Source organism: Primulina eburnea, chromosome 10 (assembly GCF_022965805.1).
Source record: "Primulina eburnea isolate SZY01 chromosome 10, ASM2296580v1, whole genome shotgun sequence".
Taxonomy (NCBI): Eukaryota; Viridiplantae; Streptophyta; class Magnoliopsida; order Lamiales; family Gesneriaceae; genus Primulina; species Primulina eburnea.
The window spans coordinates 21,271,592-21,289,067 of NC_133110.1; positions in this window are offsets into that span (position 1 = coordinate 21,271,592).

A 17,476-nucleotide genomic window follows, 5' to 3' on the forward strand; every position below is an offset into this window, starting at 1 on the left:
CACCCCCTCCCCCTCTAAACTCTTTCCCGATCCTAACAAGTGGTATCAGAGCGGGGTTTTTCTCAAACACTAATATCTTTTGAACACTTATGGCATCTTTCAATAAAATTCCCATGTCCTCTAAAGAAGATTATGATGATTGGAAGATTCGTATGCAGGCACATCTAGCAGCCCAAGATGATGATATATGGTACATTATCACTGATGGGCAGATGAAAATCCTGAAAGTAAACACAGATGCTGCAACAATCGAAGGTGCTCCTCAAATGGTAGAAAAGCACAAATCCGAATGGACTGCTGAGGATAAGAAGAAAGCAAATCTGGATAACGTTGCAAAAAATATCCTCTACAAAACCTTGGACAAAAATATGTTTGCCAAGATCAAGACGTGCACTAATGCCAAGTAAATATGGGAAAATCTTACTCAATTATGTGAAGGCAATGATCAAACGAAAGAAAACAAGTTGACGGTAGCTATTCAAAAATTTGACAATGCAAAAATGAAGGCAGGACAAACTCTAGCAGAATTTGACGAACGATTCAGTGGCATCATTATCGAACTCATTTCATTAGGTAAAGATTATTCTAACCAAAAAATTGGTCTAAAGGTTATACGAGCTCTTCCCAGAGAATGGGACGTGAAGACTATTGCAATGCGAGAATCCAAAGAATTGAACAAACTTGAACTTCGCGATATCTTTGCTGACCATAAAGCATATGAGTTCGATCTTGGTATACGAACTGAAGAAGATCCACCCACCTCTCAGCAGACGAAGGCACTGCCAGCTACTATAGTGACTCTTCCGGTCGAAGAGTCATCAAGTAAGAAATCGGCCGAGCAATTAAGCAATGAAGTCATGTCTTTATTCGTTAAAAAATTCAGTAAATTCATGCGTAAAAATCAATCACAGATGAATAAACCTTACTTCAACAAGGACCATACTGATGATGGTCATGCTTGTTTTAACTGTGGAAAGAAAGGACACTTTATTGCAGAATGCAACACACAAGAGAAAGATGAAAAGAAATCAAGTGATAGAAAACGGTTTAAAGACAACAAAAGATACATAAAAAAGAAGAATCAGCGAGTCATAATTGAAGAAGAAGATAAAGGCAAATGGGCTGATTCAGAGTCAGAAAAATATATTTATGAAGAATCTTCAAGTGAAAGCGAAGATGAGAAAGTATAGTGTCTCATGGCTGAAGAAGATCAAGAATCTACTGATGAAGTGGTATTTGACTTTAACTATAATGAATTCACACGAGAAGATCTTGTCACTGCACTTCACGACATGGTAGATGAGTTTAAGATGCTATCACAACAGTTCAATGAAGCCACAACATAAAAACAAAACTTATAAAACAAGTTAACTTTCTCTAGCTGTTCGCAGCAAAAAGAGGTTCACGGTTTGAGAGTGAAGTTAAGTCTGCTAACAGCTGAGAACGATGATCTGCGAAGATTGTTCCATGCTACTTTGAAAGAAAACAAACGGTTGATTGATACAATCAACAATTGGAATAAGTCCTCTGTTTCTCTTAACAAGATGCATGAAATGCATAAACCAGCCGGAGACAAAACCGGAATAGGTTATAGCATTAATGAATTCAGTACTTCCGGAGTATCAACTCAACCGCTACTAGAGAAAGACGATTTAAAACCAATTAAATTTGTCAGATCTATCACGGTATATTAACATGATAAGACTGAAGATCAAGGCACTCAAAATGAAAATCTTGAAAATAACAGAAGGCGATGTGGCTTAGGATACGTCGAAATTGAGAATGCTAAAACCAACAGATCATGGCTCAGACGCATGCCTATTACAACCGCTCACAACGGTTCAAATTGGGCCAGCAGAAAGCCAGGGTCAACTGGAAATCATTCAAAAACTAGACCTAACCATTACCACAACAACCGACCTGTTCAAAAGAGGTATCGATTGAGTGACAAGACAAACGGTTGAAACAACATACTACACAAGCACTGCATACATCACTTGGTTACGCACACAACAACAAATATTTTAGGACACATCATGAAAAATCCTTCAGGATAATTCAAGTGTGGATCCCTAAAGGAATGATAAACTCAGGACCCAAATAGAAAAGGGTACCAATTTCTATTTTCAATAATGTCAGGTGTCAAAGAAAAGGAACCTAGAAGAATCCATCTGGTTCTTGGATAGTGGATGCTCTAGACACATGACTGGAAACAAAGATCTCTTATCAGAAGTAGTTAACTGCAAAGGTCCAACAATCACCTTCGGAGATGATTCTAAAGGTAAAGCTATGGGTAAGGGTAAGATTATCCACGGCAAAATTATCATTAGAGATGTACTTCTAGTAGAAAATCTTTGTTATAACCTGGTAATTATAAGTCAACTATGTGACAGTGGTGACATCGTAGAATTACAAAAACTCTTATACACTGTGATAACCACAGCTGGTAATATCATGATTACCAGACATAGAGATAAAAATATGTAATGCCCTAGATTGAGTATGAACAGACAGAAATTGAGAAATGTAAAGCCCAAGATTCTTGTAGATAGTTGAATATGAAACGCAAGAACAGACGGGGCGAAACGATGTGATAAAATATGAAATTTAGAATGTGCAACACCGCACCCGCGGTAGAATTAGACCGCACCCGCGGTGCATGGACAGTAGGGTGCCCAAATTTGAGTTTGCAAGACCGCTCCCGCGGTCCTAACCATACCGCACCCGCAGTGCTGAGACCGCACCCGCGGTAGTTACATGACCGCACCCGCGGTCGATGCATTATGGAAAATAATAGGGTGGCCGAGAGCATGGCGCACCCGCGCTCCTAAGATCACCGCACCCGCGGTCATGTGTGGCCTTTGAAGAATAAGCCATGTGTTATAAATCATGCAAGGTATAAATAGAGGTGGCATCATTTCATCCTTGTTCAGTGAGAATAGCCGAGAGAGGGAGAGAAAGGGAAAAAGAAGAAGTCTTGCTCTTGAATTTAGATTTCGCATGATTTAGCCATCCGATTTTAAATCCGAGTTTGGATTATTGATCCTTGCATCGACGGCTACAAAGTGATGTAAGTTTCATTTAATTCCAGCATGTTTCGAAATTCAGATGTTTTGGAAATTGGAATATAATAGTTATATGGTGTTCTTGACATATTGAGCATGATATATTGGTAAATGGATCGAAGAACTGATATCATATGCAAGTTCTATGAATTTCAGCATGTTTAGACGTAAACTGTACCAATTTTGAGTATGGTTTTGTGAATATGATTGGATTATGAGTTGAGGATGATATAGGGTTGATATCTGTTAAGATTTGGATTGACCGGTATTACGAATATATGTTGTTATGCTGTCAAATTATATCGAGATCACGTAGTGACTTGGATTTGTGTCGATTAGATGAAAGATTGATAGATTGTATATCCACATTTCCATTTCAGATTTATCTTTACGACCGTGACAGCGACTGTGCGACGAAAGGTATAGTACATGTTTTGTTTGGGGATTCACGACTCAAATGAGATCACATTTGAGTTTCCCAACCAAAATCACATACTTGTTTTATTGTTTATATCTAGATATGATTATGATTGTTTATAGATTTGTTTATAGAACTTGTATACAAATCTTGCTATGCTTTGTTTACAGATCATGTGGCATTGCATTAGAATGATTATGCTTGTTTACAGATTGTGTATTCATGCATTAAGATAGGACAGTCTGGAGATCAGGCAGACTACTAGACGTTCGGCGATATCACAGCTTAGGGGAAGATCACCGCCCCTATTGTAGACGCGGATATAGATCAGGCCGAAGTCTAGGAATAAGACGGACAGCACCTCGATTGAGAGGGTAGGTGACAGTCAGTGCCGTCTTATTCACAACGAGATCCCTAGAGTTCTAGTCGAGTCGCGTCTAGACATGATTAGACTCGCATTGCATGATTATATATGAATGACATTCATATTCGCATGTTTCATGTTTTAGATTGTTTTAATGCATGTATACATGTTTATACTGGGATTTGTTCTCACCGGTTTTCCGGCTGTTGTTATGTCTGTGTGTGTACATAACAACAGGTGGGGCAGGATCTGGGTCAAGACAGCGATGATCGTGATAGCGTGGTGATCTCGGGCGCAGCAGAGGACTAGTGGTTCTTTTGTTAGGCTTGTACTATCATTTGAGTTTAGATGATAGTGAACACTAGTTTTTTATGGATCAAGACATGTACTTTATGTTTTATATTGTAAATTAAAGTAAGAACTTATGTTTGTTTAGTTACATGTGTTTTTATGTAAAAAGCGAAAATTTGACCCATGTTTTATAATAACGATCCATTTAATCCCAAGAAAAAGAATTAGAGCCCGGGTCCCCACAACAGGTGATATCAGAGCAGTAGATTCTATAGACTGAGATAAGATAGAATGAGCGGGGTAGATCGAGTCTTCTTCCTTGCTTTATGATGTGCTAGCATGATTTATTGCTTTCATTATTGCATGTCGTATGATTATCTGACTTGTATTACAGCATGTGTTAGTAAAGACTGAATCAGAACCGATTCTAGATCAGAGGTAACTGACTAGAGGAGGGCTGAGACGGTGGTATATTTGGTATACTAATCAGTTGGATTATTAGATACATGCCTCCTCGAAGAGCAGCAGTGCCTCTACGACCCACAGCACCAGAACAGGGTAGCCCATCCGGAGATCCAATGGATGTTACTGCTACGCCAATGGAGACGCTGCTCAAACGATTTCAATCCTTTCGACCGCCAACCATGAAAGGTACAGAACTGGCAGTGGATTGTGAAAGTTGGCTTGAAGACATTGAGATGTTATTCGAGTCTTTGGAGTATGGTGACGAGAAAAGAATAAAGCTTATTGGCCATCAACTCCAGGATGTAGCTAAGAACTGGTGGTTGAACATGAAGAGAGCACTAGAGCAACGTGGTACCGAAATTACATGGAAAGTGTTCAAGACGGAATTCTATCTGCGTTTCTTTCCTATCTCCTATCGTAAAGATAAAGGTGCTGAATTTGCCAATTTGAGGCAAGGGACTTTGAACATTGAAGAATATGTTGCCAAATTCTCTTCCTTGCTTCGTTTCGCACCCCATGTTTCAGGGAATGACGAGGCCATGGTGGATCAATTTATCAATGGCTTAAATCCGGACATCTTTACGTTGGTAAACACGGGGAGACCTAATAATTTTGCGGATGCATTAAATCGGGCCAAAGAAGCGGAAGCGGGATTGATTAGACAACGGAGTGCTCCATATGTTGCTCCTGTGCCAAGACCACCACAACTTTCAGTACAATCTCCTTCTTCTAGATTTGAAAGCGGCGGTAGCAGTAGCGGCAGAAAGGATCAATTGAAAGCCAAGGGTAAACAGTTTAAAAGACCAGGGAGCAGTTCGTCGAGCTCCAGCGGATCAAGACAGACGGGTTTTGATCAGAGTACCAGGTATTCAGGTGTTTATTGTAGTTCTTGTGGAGGAAAACATGCAACTGAACAGTGCCAGGGAGTTACAGGCCGATGTAACATTTGTAGGCAACCGGGGCATTTTGCCAAAGTCTGCCCACAGAGGAGTATACAGCCAGCCCAGAGTGGACGAGCATCCGGGTCAGTACCTCAGTTTGAGCGGCAGGCATCATCGGTTCACTCTTTCCAGCCTCCACCAGCACCGACTCAACCCAGAGCTCGAGGTAGTCAGATAGTGAGTCAACCTCCGAGGCAACAGGCTCAAGTGTTTGCCTTGACAGAAGAGCAAGCACAAGATGCACCAGATGATGTTATAGCAGGTAACTGCTCTCTTTATGGTTATCCTGCTTTTATCTTGATAGATACAGGTGCATCGCATACATTCATTTCGGATCGATTTGCATTGTTGCATTCATTGCCTGTTGAGTCTTTGTTAGAGGTTGTATTTATTAATTCTCCGTTGGGAAGTGGATTGATATCTGTAACTACGGTTAGACATTGCCTTCTACAGTTTGAGGGGCATGAGATTGACCTAGATTGTATAGTGTTGGGTCTAGCTGATTTTGATTGTATAGTCGGTATTGACATGCTAACGAAGTACAGAGCCACCGTGGATTGTTTCCACAAGATTGTCAGATTCAGACTCGAGATGACAGACGAGTGGAAATTCTACGGGAAGGGTTCCAGATCTCGGATTCCCTTGATTTCGGCTCTTACTATGAACAGATTGTTACAAAAAAGAGCAGATGGTTTCTTTATTTATGCTGTAGATATGCAGAAGTCGAGCCCGGCATTGGCGGATCTGCCAGTAGTGCGGGAATTTGCAGATATTTTTCCAGATGAGATCCCAGGATTACCTCCGGTTCGAGAGGTAGATTTTAGCATTGAACTTGTACCAGGTACCGTTCCTATTTCGAGAGCTCCGTATAGGATGTCACCTATCGAACTAAAAGAATTGAAAGCACAATTAGAAGATCTTCTAGCCAAGGGATATATCAGACCTAGTGTATCTCCTTGGGGCGCTCCAGTGCTATTTGTGCGAAAGAAAGATGGTTCGATGCGTTTATGTATTGATTACAGGCAACTGAACAAGGCAACGATCAAGAATAAATATCCTTTGCCTAGAATTGACGATCTATTTGATCAGTTGCAGGGATCCTCTGTCTATTCTAAGATTGATTTACGTTCTGGGTATCATCAGCTCAGAGTTCGAGATGTAGATATACCGAAGACAGCATTTCGAACCAGGTATGGACATTACGAATTCATTGTCATGCCTTTTGGTTTAACAAATGCTCCTGCTGTATTTATGGGCTTGATGAACCAAGTGTTTCAGAGGTATTTGGATGAATTTGTGATTGTCTTTATTGATGATATTTTGGTATATTCCAAGAACAGAAATGAGCATGCAGAGCATCTCAGAATTGTCTTGCAGACGTTGAGAAACGAGCAACTGTATGCAAAATTGTCAAAGTGTGAGTTTTGGTTGAATCGAGTTGTCTTCTTAGGACATATCATATCAGGAGATGGTATTTCTGTAGATCCGAGTAAAGTGGAAGCTGTGATTAGTTGGTCGAGACCGACTTCTGTACCAGAAATACGCAGTTTCATGGGCTTAGCCGGATACTACAGAAGATTTATCAAAGATTTCTCCAGTATTGCAAAGCCAATAACTCAATTGACGCAAAAGAATGCACCATTTGTTTGGTCAGAGGAGTGCGAGTCTAGCTTTCTAGAGTTGAAGAAAAGGCTGACCAGTGCTCCAGTACTGACGATACCTTCAGGTACGGGTGATTTCATTGTATATTGTGATGCCTCTCACCGAGGGTTGGGATGTGTTCTTATGCAGAGAGGTAATGTGGTCGTATACGCCTCAAGACAATTGAAACCACATGAGGTTCGATACCCCATTCATGATCTGGAATTGGCGGCTATCGTATTTGCATTAAAGATCTGGCGTCACTATCTCTACGGCGAAAAATTTGAGATCTTCTCCGATCACAAGAGCCTGAAGTACCTATTTTCTCAATCAGAACTGAACATGCGGCAGCGTAGATGGCTTGATCTACTAAAAGATTTTGATTGTGAAATCAAATATTATCCAGGAAAGTCAAATGCAGCAGCAGATGCCTTGAGTCGAAAGGTATGTACCTTGTCCTTATCGACGATAGGTGTTACAAAGTTAGTTGAAAGTTGCTGTCTCTCTGGATTAGCATTTTATACAGATAAGAGGCCACTACGGCTTGCTGCTATTCAAGTTGAGCCGGACTTGATCAGGAGGATCAAAGAAGCTCAACGAACCGATCAGAATGTGCAAAGATCGATTCAGATGGTCAGAGCAGGACATTTATCAGAATATCAGGTACATGATCATGTGCTGTACGTGAATAATCGGCTTGTTGTGCCAGATGTTGCTAAGTTGAGACAGCAGATTCTGTCAGAGGCACATTGTAGTCGGTTCAGTATCCATCCTGGTGGCAGGAAGATGTACAATGATCTGAAGACACAGTTCTGGTGGAAACAGATGAAGTCAGACATCGCAGAATATGTGTCTAAGTGTTTGAACTGCCAACAGGTAAAAGCTAAAAGAAAGAAGCCGGGAGGTTTACTTCAAAGTTTATCTATTCCAGAATGGAAATGGGACCACATTTCCATGGATTTCGTGACGAAGTTACCTCGATCATCCAGAGGCTGCGATGCGATTTGGGTCATTATTGACAGATTGACCAAATCTGCTTGTTTCATTCCATACAGAATGACGTATAAACAAGATCAGATGGCGGAGATATATATTCGAGAGGTAGTCAGATTGCATGGAGTGCCGAACTCTATCGTATCAGATCGTGATCCACGATTCACTTCTCACTTTTGGCACAGTTTACAGCAGGCCTTATGTACGACTTTACACCTGAGTACTGCTTACCATCCTCAGACAGACGGACAGTCAGAGCGGACTATCCAGACATTAGAGGATATGTTGAGAGCCGTTGTGCTAGATTTTGGCATTAGTTGGCAAGATTCTCTACCTCTTTGCGAATTTTCTTACAATAACAGCTATCAGACGAGCATTGAAATGGCACCGTTTGAAGCTTTGTATGGCAAGAAGTGCAGATCTCCGCTATATTGGGATGATATCTCAGATGTACCAGAACTTGGGCCAGATTTGGTTCGTGACATGACAGAGAAGGTGAAACTCATTCAGAAGAGGATGAAGACAGCACAAGATCGACAAGCAAAGTATGCCAATATCAGACGTAGACCGTTAGTATTTGAGGCGGGAGATAGAGTATTCTTAAAGATTTCTCCATTCAGAGGCGTTGTTCGATTTGGCAAACGCGGGAAACTATCTCCTCGATACATTGGTCCTTAAGAGATTCTTGAGAAGATTGGCGATCGAGCTTATCGACTTGCATTTCCTCCTTCTCTATCCGGAATACATGACGTGTTTCATGTATCAATGTTACGAAGATATATGCCAGATGTTTCTCATGTCATTCAACCTGACGAAGCTGAACTTGATCAGACTTTGAGCTACGTGGAACAACCGATACAGATCCTTGATCGGAAAGAAAAGAAACTCAGAACGAAGAATATTCCACTTGTGAAAGTTCAATGGAGTCGTCATGGCATCGAGGAAGCGACTTGGGAGACCGAGGCAGGCATGAGACAGAAACACCCCGAGTTATTTATATGATGTAAGTATTTAGTCAGTTTTCGATTTTAATACTGTCTTAATTACTTTGATTGATTTATTCAGTTTGAGGACGAACTTAGGTCTTAGAGGGGGAGAACTGTAATGCCCTAGATTGAGTATGAACAGACAGAAATTGAGAAATGTAAAGCCCAAGATTCTGGTAGATAGTTGAATATGAAACGCAAGAACAAACGGGGCGAAACAATGTGATAAAATATGAAATTTAGAATGTGCAACACCACACCCGCGGTAGAATTAGACCGCACCCGCGGTGCATGGACAGTAGGGTGCCCAAATTTGAGTTTTCAAGACCGCACCCGCGGTCCTAACCATACCGCACCCGCGGTGCTGAGACCGCACCCGCGGTAGTTACATGACCGCACCCGCGGTCGATGCATTATGGAAAATAATAGGGTGGCCGAGAGCATGGCGCACCTGCGCTCCTAAGATCACCGCACCCGCGGTCATGCGTGGCCTTTGAAGAATAAGCCATGTGTTATAAATCATGCAAGGTATAAATAGAGGTGGCATCATTTCATCCTTGTTCAGAGAGAATAGCCGAGAGAGGGAGAGAAAGGGAAAAAGAAGAAGTCTTGCTCTTGAATTTAGATTTCGCATGATTTAGCCATCCGATTTTAAATCCGAGTTTGGATTATTGATCCTTGCATCGACGGCTACAAAGTGATGTAAGTTTCATTTAATTCCAGCATGTTTCGAAATTCAGATGTTTTGGAAATTGGAATATAATAGTTATATGGTGTTCTTGACATATTGAGCATGATATATTGGTAAATGGATCGAAGAACTGATATCATATGCAAGTTCTATGAATTTCAGCATGTTTAGACGTAAACTGTACCAATTTTGAGTATGGTTTTGTGAATATGATTGGATTATGAGTTGAGGATGATATAGGGTTGATATCTGTTAAGATTTGGATTGACCGGTATTACGAATATATGTTGTTATGCTGTCAAATTATATCGAGATCACGTAGTGACTTGGATTTGTGTCGATTAGATGAAAGATTGATAGATTGTATATCCACATTTCCATTTCAGATTTATCTTTACAACCGTGACAGCGACTGTGCGACGAAAGGTATAGTACATGTTTTGTTTGGGGATTCACGACTCAAATGAGATCACATTTGAGTTTCCCAACCAAAATCACATACTTGTTTTATTGTTTATATCTAGATATGATTATGATTGTTTATAGATTTGTTTATAGAACTTGTATACAAATCTTGCTATGCTTTGTTTACAGATCATGTGGCATTGCATTAGAATGATTATGCTTGTTTACAGATTGTGTATTCATGCATTAAGATAGGACAGTCTGGAGATCAGGCAGACTACTAGACGTTCGGCGATATCACAGCTTAGGGGAAGATCACCGCCCCTATTGTAGACGCGGATACAGATCAGGCCGAAGTCTAGGAATAAGACGGACAGCACCTCGATTGGGAGGGTAGGTGACAGTCAGTGCCGTCTTATTCACAACGGGATCCCTAGAGTTCTAGTCGAGTCGCGTCTAGACATGATTAGACTCGCATTGCATGATTATATATGAATGGCATTCATATTCGCATGTTTCATGTTTTAGATTGTTTTAATACATGTATACATGTTTATACTGGGATTTGTTCTCACCGATTTTCCGGCTGTTGTTATGTCTGTATGTGTGCATAACAACAGGTGGGGCAGGATCTGGGTCAAGACAGCGATGATCGTGATAGCGTGGTGATCTCGGGCGCAGCAGAGGACTAGTGGTTCTTTTGTTAGGCTTGTACTATCATTTGAGTTTAGATGATAGTGAACACTAGTTTTTTATGGATCAAGACATGTACTTTATGTTTTATATTGTAAATTAAAGTAAGAACTTATGTTTGTTTAGTTACATGTGTTTTTATGTAAAAAGCGAAAATTTGACCCATGTTTTATAATAACGATCCATTTAATCCCAAGAAAAAGAATTAGAGCCCGGGTCCCCACAAAATACATAAAAGTAAAATAGAATGATGATTGTCTTCGCGTACCTACTTGTTTTGTTGCCTTAAATGGAAATAAAAATTGGTTTTGGCATAAGCGTCTTAATCATCTCAATTTTGAATCCATTGCTACTATCAGTAAACTCATTCTTGTATCTGGCTTGCCTAACATTGATTTTTCCAAAGATAGAGTTTGTAATGCATGTCAATTAAGAAACAGGTCTGTTCAACATTCAAAAATATAGGAATAAACTCATCAACTAGATGCATGGAACTCCTTCATATGGACTTGTTCGGACCAATACCGGTGATGAGCTTAGGAGGAAGAAAATATACTCTTGTCGTAATTGATGACTTCTTCATATTTACATGGGTGATATTCTTGAGCTTCAAATATCAAACCGCTGATCAACTAATCAAGCTGCTCAAAAGGCTTCAAAATAAGAAAAGCAAAGCGATTGACAGAATCAGGAGTGAAAGAGAAACTAAATTTCTAAACCAATTCCTATCATCCTATCTTGAAGATCATGGCATAAAACATGAATTGTCAGCAGCAATATCTCTACAACAGAATGTAGTAGCTGAAAGGAGAAACCGTACTTTGAAGGAGGCAGCTACAACCATGCTAACTAAATCTGGTATTTCACAAAGGTTTTGGGCTGAATCTATCAACACAGCCTGTTACACTCAAAACCGGTCCATGATTAATAAAAATCATGAGAAGACTCCATATGAAATATGGACCGGTAAACAGCCTGATGTTAGGTACTTTCTCATATTCGGTTGTAAGTGTTTCATTCATATTAATGGTAAAACAAATCTTACTGCCTTTGATGTAAAAGCTGATAATGGTATATTCTTAGGTTATTCAGCAGTGAGCAAAGCATATAGGGCTTACAACCAAAGAACTCTCACTATTGAAAAATCCATACATATTGTATTTGATGAATCATCTATATTTCATGACAATAGCAATAGCAGCATACATGATTTGATAAATAATTTTGATGCTAATAACCTTGAAGCAAGCAGTGAGGATGAGGTAGATCTGAGAAAAACAGGTGGAAGCATATGAAAAGAAAATCCAATCGCTCAAGAACAAACTCTAGTGAACGAACCGGAAGACAACCAGCAACCGTAAAATGTACAAAATGAAGAAGGAGCTTTGAAACAAGAAGAAGAAATCATTCAACCAACCGAGGTAAATCCATATGGACCATGACTCAAGTGGAAAAAAGATAATCCACTTGAGCTGGTCATCGGTAACCCTACCGATCCTCTTATAACAAGAAATCAAATGATAAATGAATTTATGCATGCTGCGTTTGTCTCTCAGATATAACCTAAGAAAATCAATGATGCACTACTTGACACAAGTTGGATAGAAGTCATGCAAGACGAACTTAATCAGTTTGAAAGGAGTAAGGACTGGCATCTAGTTCCTTAGCCAAATAACACTCATGTAATTGGAACTAGATGAGTATTCATAAACAAGATGGATGAAAGTTGTTCGATTATTAGAAACAAGGCTAGAATAGTAGCTCAAGGTTATAGACAAGAAGAAGGTATAGACTATGACGAGTCCTTTGCCCCTGTGGCCAAGCTAGAGGCCATTAGAATATTTTTTATAATTTGCAGCATTTTAAGATTTCGAAGTATATCAAATGGATGTTAAATTTTCTTTCTTGAATGGTTTGTTGAATGAGGAAGTTCATGTTTAACAACCACCTGACTTTATTAATTCCACCTTCCCTGAGTATGTTTATAAACTTGACAAAGCTCTATATGGACAAAAAAGGCCCCGAGAGCATGATATGACACATTAACCAATTTCTTGCTTGATCATGGTTTCACAATCGGAACGGTTGATAAAATATTGTTTAAATTCTCAAAAAATGATCATTCACTGTTTGTACAAATATATGTGGATGATATTATTTTTGGATCAACTAACCCTAAGATGTGTGAAAGATTCTCCAAGATAATGCAGTAGCAATTTGAGATGAGCATGATGGGCGAATTAAATTACTTTTTAGGACTGCAAGTCAAGCAGTCCGAAGATGGTATATTTATCAATCAAGCCAAATACACTCGAGATATGCTAAAGAAATTTGGAATGGAAAATTGCTCTCTAGCTTCCACCCCAATGAGTTCATCAATTAAGCTGGATAAAGACGAACGGGGAATCTCTGTTGACACAAAAATGTACAGAGGATTGATTGGTTCTTTGCTATACCTAACTGCCAGTCGTCCGGACATTATGTGTGCGGTTTGTTTATGTGCACGATTTCAAGCTAACCCTATCCAATCTCATTTTATAGCCGCTAAACGCATTCTTAAATATCTTAAAGGAACTACTAATGTGGGTTTTTGGTATCCCAAAAATTCAAGTCTTAATCTTGTAGGGTACTTAGATGCAGATTATGCGGGGTGCAAAGTTGACAGAAAGAGTACAAGCGGTTCATGTCAATTTTTAGGCTAACGGTTGATATCATGGCTTAGTAAGAAACAAACATCAATTGCTACTTCAACCGCTGAAGCAAAATACCTTGCGGCTGGAATTTGTTGTGCTCAAATATTTTGGATACAACAACAATTAAAGGATTACGGCATCCAAGCTACTGAATCACCTATTTTTTGCGATAACACCAGCGCAATAGCAATCACATATAATCATGTTATGAAATCTCGGACAAAACATATTGATGTCAGACATCACTTTATCCAAGAACATGTCATGAAGAAAGAAATATGGCTCGAATATGTTCATACAGATTAACAAACGGCTGATATTTTCACAAAACCATTACCAGAGGCTAAGTTTTCTCATTTTCGAAATATGCTTGGATTAACTGATCTATCTTAATGTATTATTAGTTCTTGTGTTTGTTCGGTTTGTTTTGCAGGAAATAAAACGAGAATATAAAGAAAAATTCAGTAGCATAAAATAAAAATATTTTATTAAAACATCTTGCATCGTACATCCCTTATTTCCTCATCTACCGCCATCGACCATTTTCTCAACCAAGAGGTCAGATTGCCGATGGAGGTACGTAAAAAGTCATCTGAGGAAGCAATCTTCCTCAGAATCCTCTGCTATTCTAAGAGCATGAGGAGGTAAACGCCATCATCAAATAAGGTGTATGATGCGTCAGCGACATAAATAAGTCGCTGATATTTTGTCAGGAGTGACGTTTCCTTCTCAGTAAGGCCCCGTCCTCCATCAATGGAGGACCGAAGCCCTTCAATATTTGTCCAGACTGCCAGCGTCTTTTCCATCACGATCTTTTCAAAAGTGGCCTTTCGGGAAGCTATCATTGAGGCCATGAACTGCCTCAAAATATCTGGCTCACTTGAACTGCCTGCCTTCGCCATTTTGATATTTTTTTAACTAACCTCTCTACATGTATTTATAGATGAAAGAATCCCTCGTATATGGACACTCACTAGGAGTTAAAGAGGCTCTCTGTTCAAGCTTTCAACGGTTCATTATCCTGGATTAGTCTTTAATCCACATGCTTAGGGGGAAAAATGGTTAAGTCATTAATTCAATAGAATTCTCAACCTTTTTCTCCTAACTACATTACTGATACAGTTCATTTTACTTGGGCAGTGCCCAAGATTTTCAAAATTTACAAAAATTCTCTCCACTAACAGTCTTCCATGTGGACTGACTGGTGAGTAATTGAACCACACATACATACTCTACATTTGCAACCGAGCTAAGCTTACTTTGTTTTTGCCACTAGATCGCACTCTCATTTAACTTACAGGTGCTGAATTCAAACTCTCTCAGTAAATCAAGACTATGGCCGCCTCTATCACTCAGAACGCTGTCGCGGTTAACTTCAAATCCATCTTTGCCATGCCCAACAAATCAATGCAAGCTATGTTTCGAGATATAGAACACTCTAGGCTTCGTTTATTTATGGGCTGCAGCTATAAATATTCCGACACATTGCTGAAGGAGTTCTTCGAGTCAGCACACATGAAGAATGGAGAAATTATATGTGTCGTCCAAAACAAAAAACTTCTGTTCACACAGAAGATGTTTGCTGAATTGTTCAACCTACCCACTGAAGGAGTGACTGATTTCTCCACACTGCCAAATGGAAATATTGATATCTGTCGCAGTACTTTCTCAGACACAGACTCTCTAATCTCTCATCCAACTTGTCAAAAACGGGACTTAAAGATTGAATTCAGACTTCTGGCAGACATCATTGCCAAAGGATTGCTCGCCAAAGCTGGAGCTTATGATAAAATCACCCTGGAAAAATTTCTTATTATGGCTACTGTCTCCTCATAATTACGAGTAAACTGGTCTGACGTTCTTTTTAAGATATTGGTGGCCATGATTAACAATGAAAATCAATCGCAAGGTTTTACGGTTCAAATATGCCATATGCTGACTGATGTCAGGGTTCAACTAGTTGATATGATAGATGTTAGAGTAGGTGCCCGTCGAGCCAAGTGTTGGCCGAGTGTTTACAATGAAACTCTATGTATAAGCAATCTTTATTTTAATAATATTTGAAATTATTGTTTTGGTAAATCTTTATCTGTTTACCCATGCTAGTTGAATAGATAAAGCCCTTGAATATACATATAGTAGAAAGAATATGAGATGCTCATATGATGAGTATCATGAAACTCATATTTGGAATACTGTATATTCTAAATAGTTCCTAGTCGATTCAGCCGCCGCTAAGAAGGATATAGGCCGCTAGAGTTCGAGACTAGTATCTGCGATGTGAGTACCATGTTTCATTGGTAGGGGACATTGTGATGTCCAAGCATGCAGATATGTGCTCCTGGTAGAGTGCACTGAACAACCCTCCATAAAAAGACTTTCCAAGTGGTTCTCACTTATCGAGTGGAAACGTCCTAGTTTATGGTTGTACACCATTAGTCCTTATGACCCGGGACAACATTGGGACTCTATGTGCTAGAATTACACTTTGACTTGTTTACCGACTCTCATGGGGTCATCAGGTGGCAAGGTTGGGTGTTCTGTCGAAACATATAGAAGTCGATGCATTGTAGTCGGGGATTCACCGCTTACCTTCGGGTATGGATATCCTATGTGTTCTCATGTGTATGTAGGTTGAAATCTCTGATCAGAGTATGGTGGTAATTATGAAAGGGGTTTCATAGATTATACCATCGATGCAACTACGACATGACACATAGTATCGATTCATTGACAACTCTCGATAAACCAATGGTTGTCGAATCGGTCGGGATATATGAGTTGAAGGGACCATACTGTACGCTAACCATAATTGAATAGTTCTTGCAGGCATTATCATTTGATACCTAGGGAATCATGTAAGCGATGCTGCTAGGCGTTTAACATGATTGGTTGGGTACTATCAGACTTGAGTTCTGACGTTCTTGTTATCAAGGAGTTGATAAGTAAGAATGGAGCAATTGAGGTATGCTCAAATAAGGACATGTTTAGTCCGAATCACATGGAGATGTGAACCCACGGCTAGTTGTATCAGTGAACCATTGAGGGCCACACAAGTACTAGCTTTCTAGATCCCGTTGAGAAGTAAAATAGTTCAATGTGTTGAACGGCTTATAAAGGAGTTTATAAGCGTAAGAAAAATTAGAAGTATGACTTCTACAAAGGAGAAAATAGTTCAATGTGTTGAACGACTTATAAATGAGTTTATAAGTGTAAGGAAAAATAGAAGTATGACTTCTATGAGAGAAATGTAATTTTTAATTTATGAATGTGTTCTTAAATTAAAAGTTGGCCAAATAAATAATGTAATTGAAAATTGTGATTTTCATAAACATTATTATGGACTAAATTAAATTAATTCAAGTGTTGAATTAATTAAACACTAGTGGACCTAGTAGAGTCCAAATAATTTAATTAATTCAAGTGTTGAATTAATTAAATCATATTGAGTCTTGTAAAGCTCAATTTAAATTAATTATTTAACTAGTGAGACTTGGGTAAATTCAAGTAATGTTTAATTAGTCTCAAATATGTTTGAGATAATTAAATTTAGTCCATGGTTTTTAATTTGTTAAAAACCATATAATATATGCATGCATGGGAGGTGAAGAGTTGGAGACAACTTTTTCTATTATCAAGGCTTGACATGCTACTTTTGCTTTTGCTTTTGCTTTTTGCAAGACCAAGAAAAGTCTTCCTCTCCCAATTTTTGACATGCCTTGGCCAAATTTTTCAATCACAATTCTCTCAAAATTTTTTCTCTTTTCTTCTTCAATTGTTGAGGAGAAAAAACACTCACTTCTCAAAGAAAAATGCCATACATTTTCTAG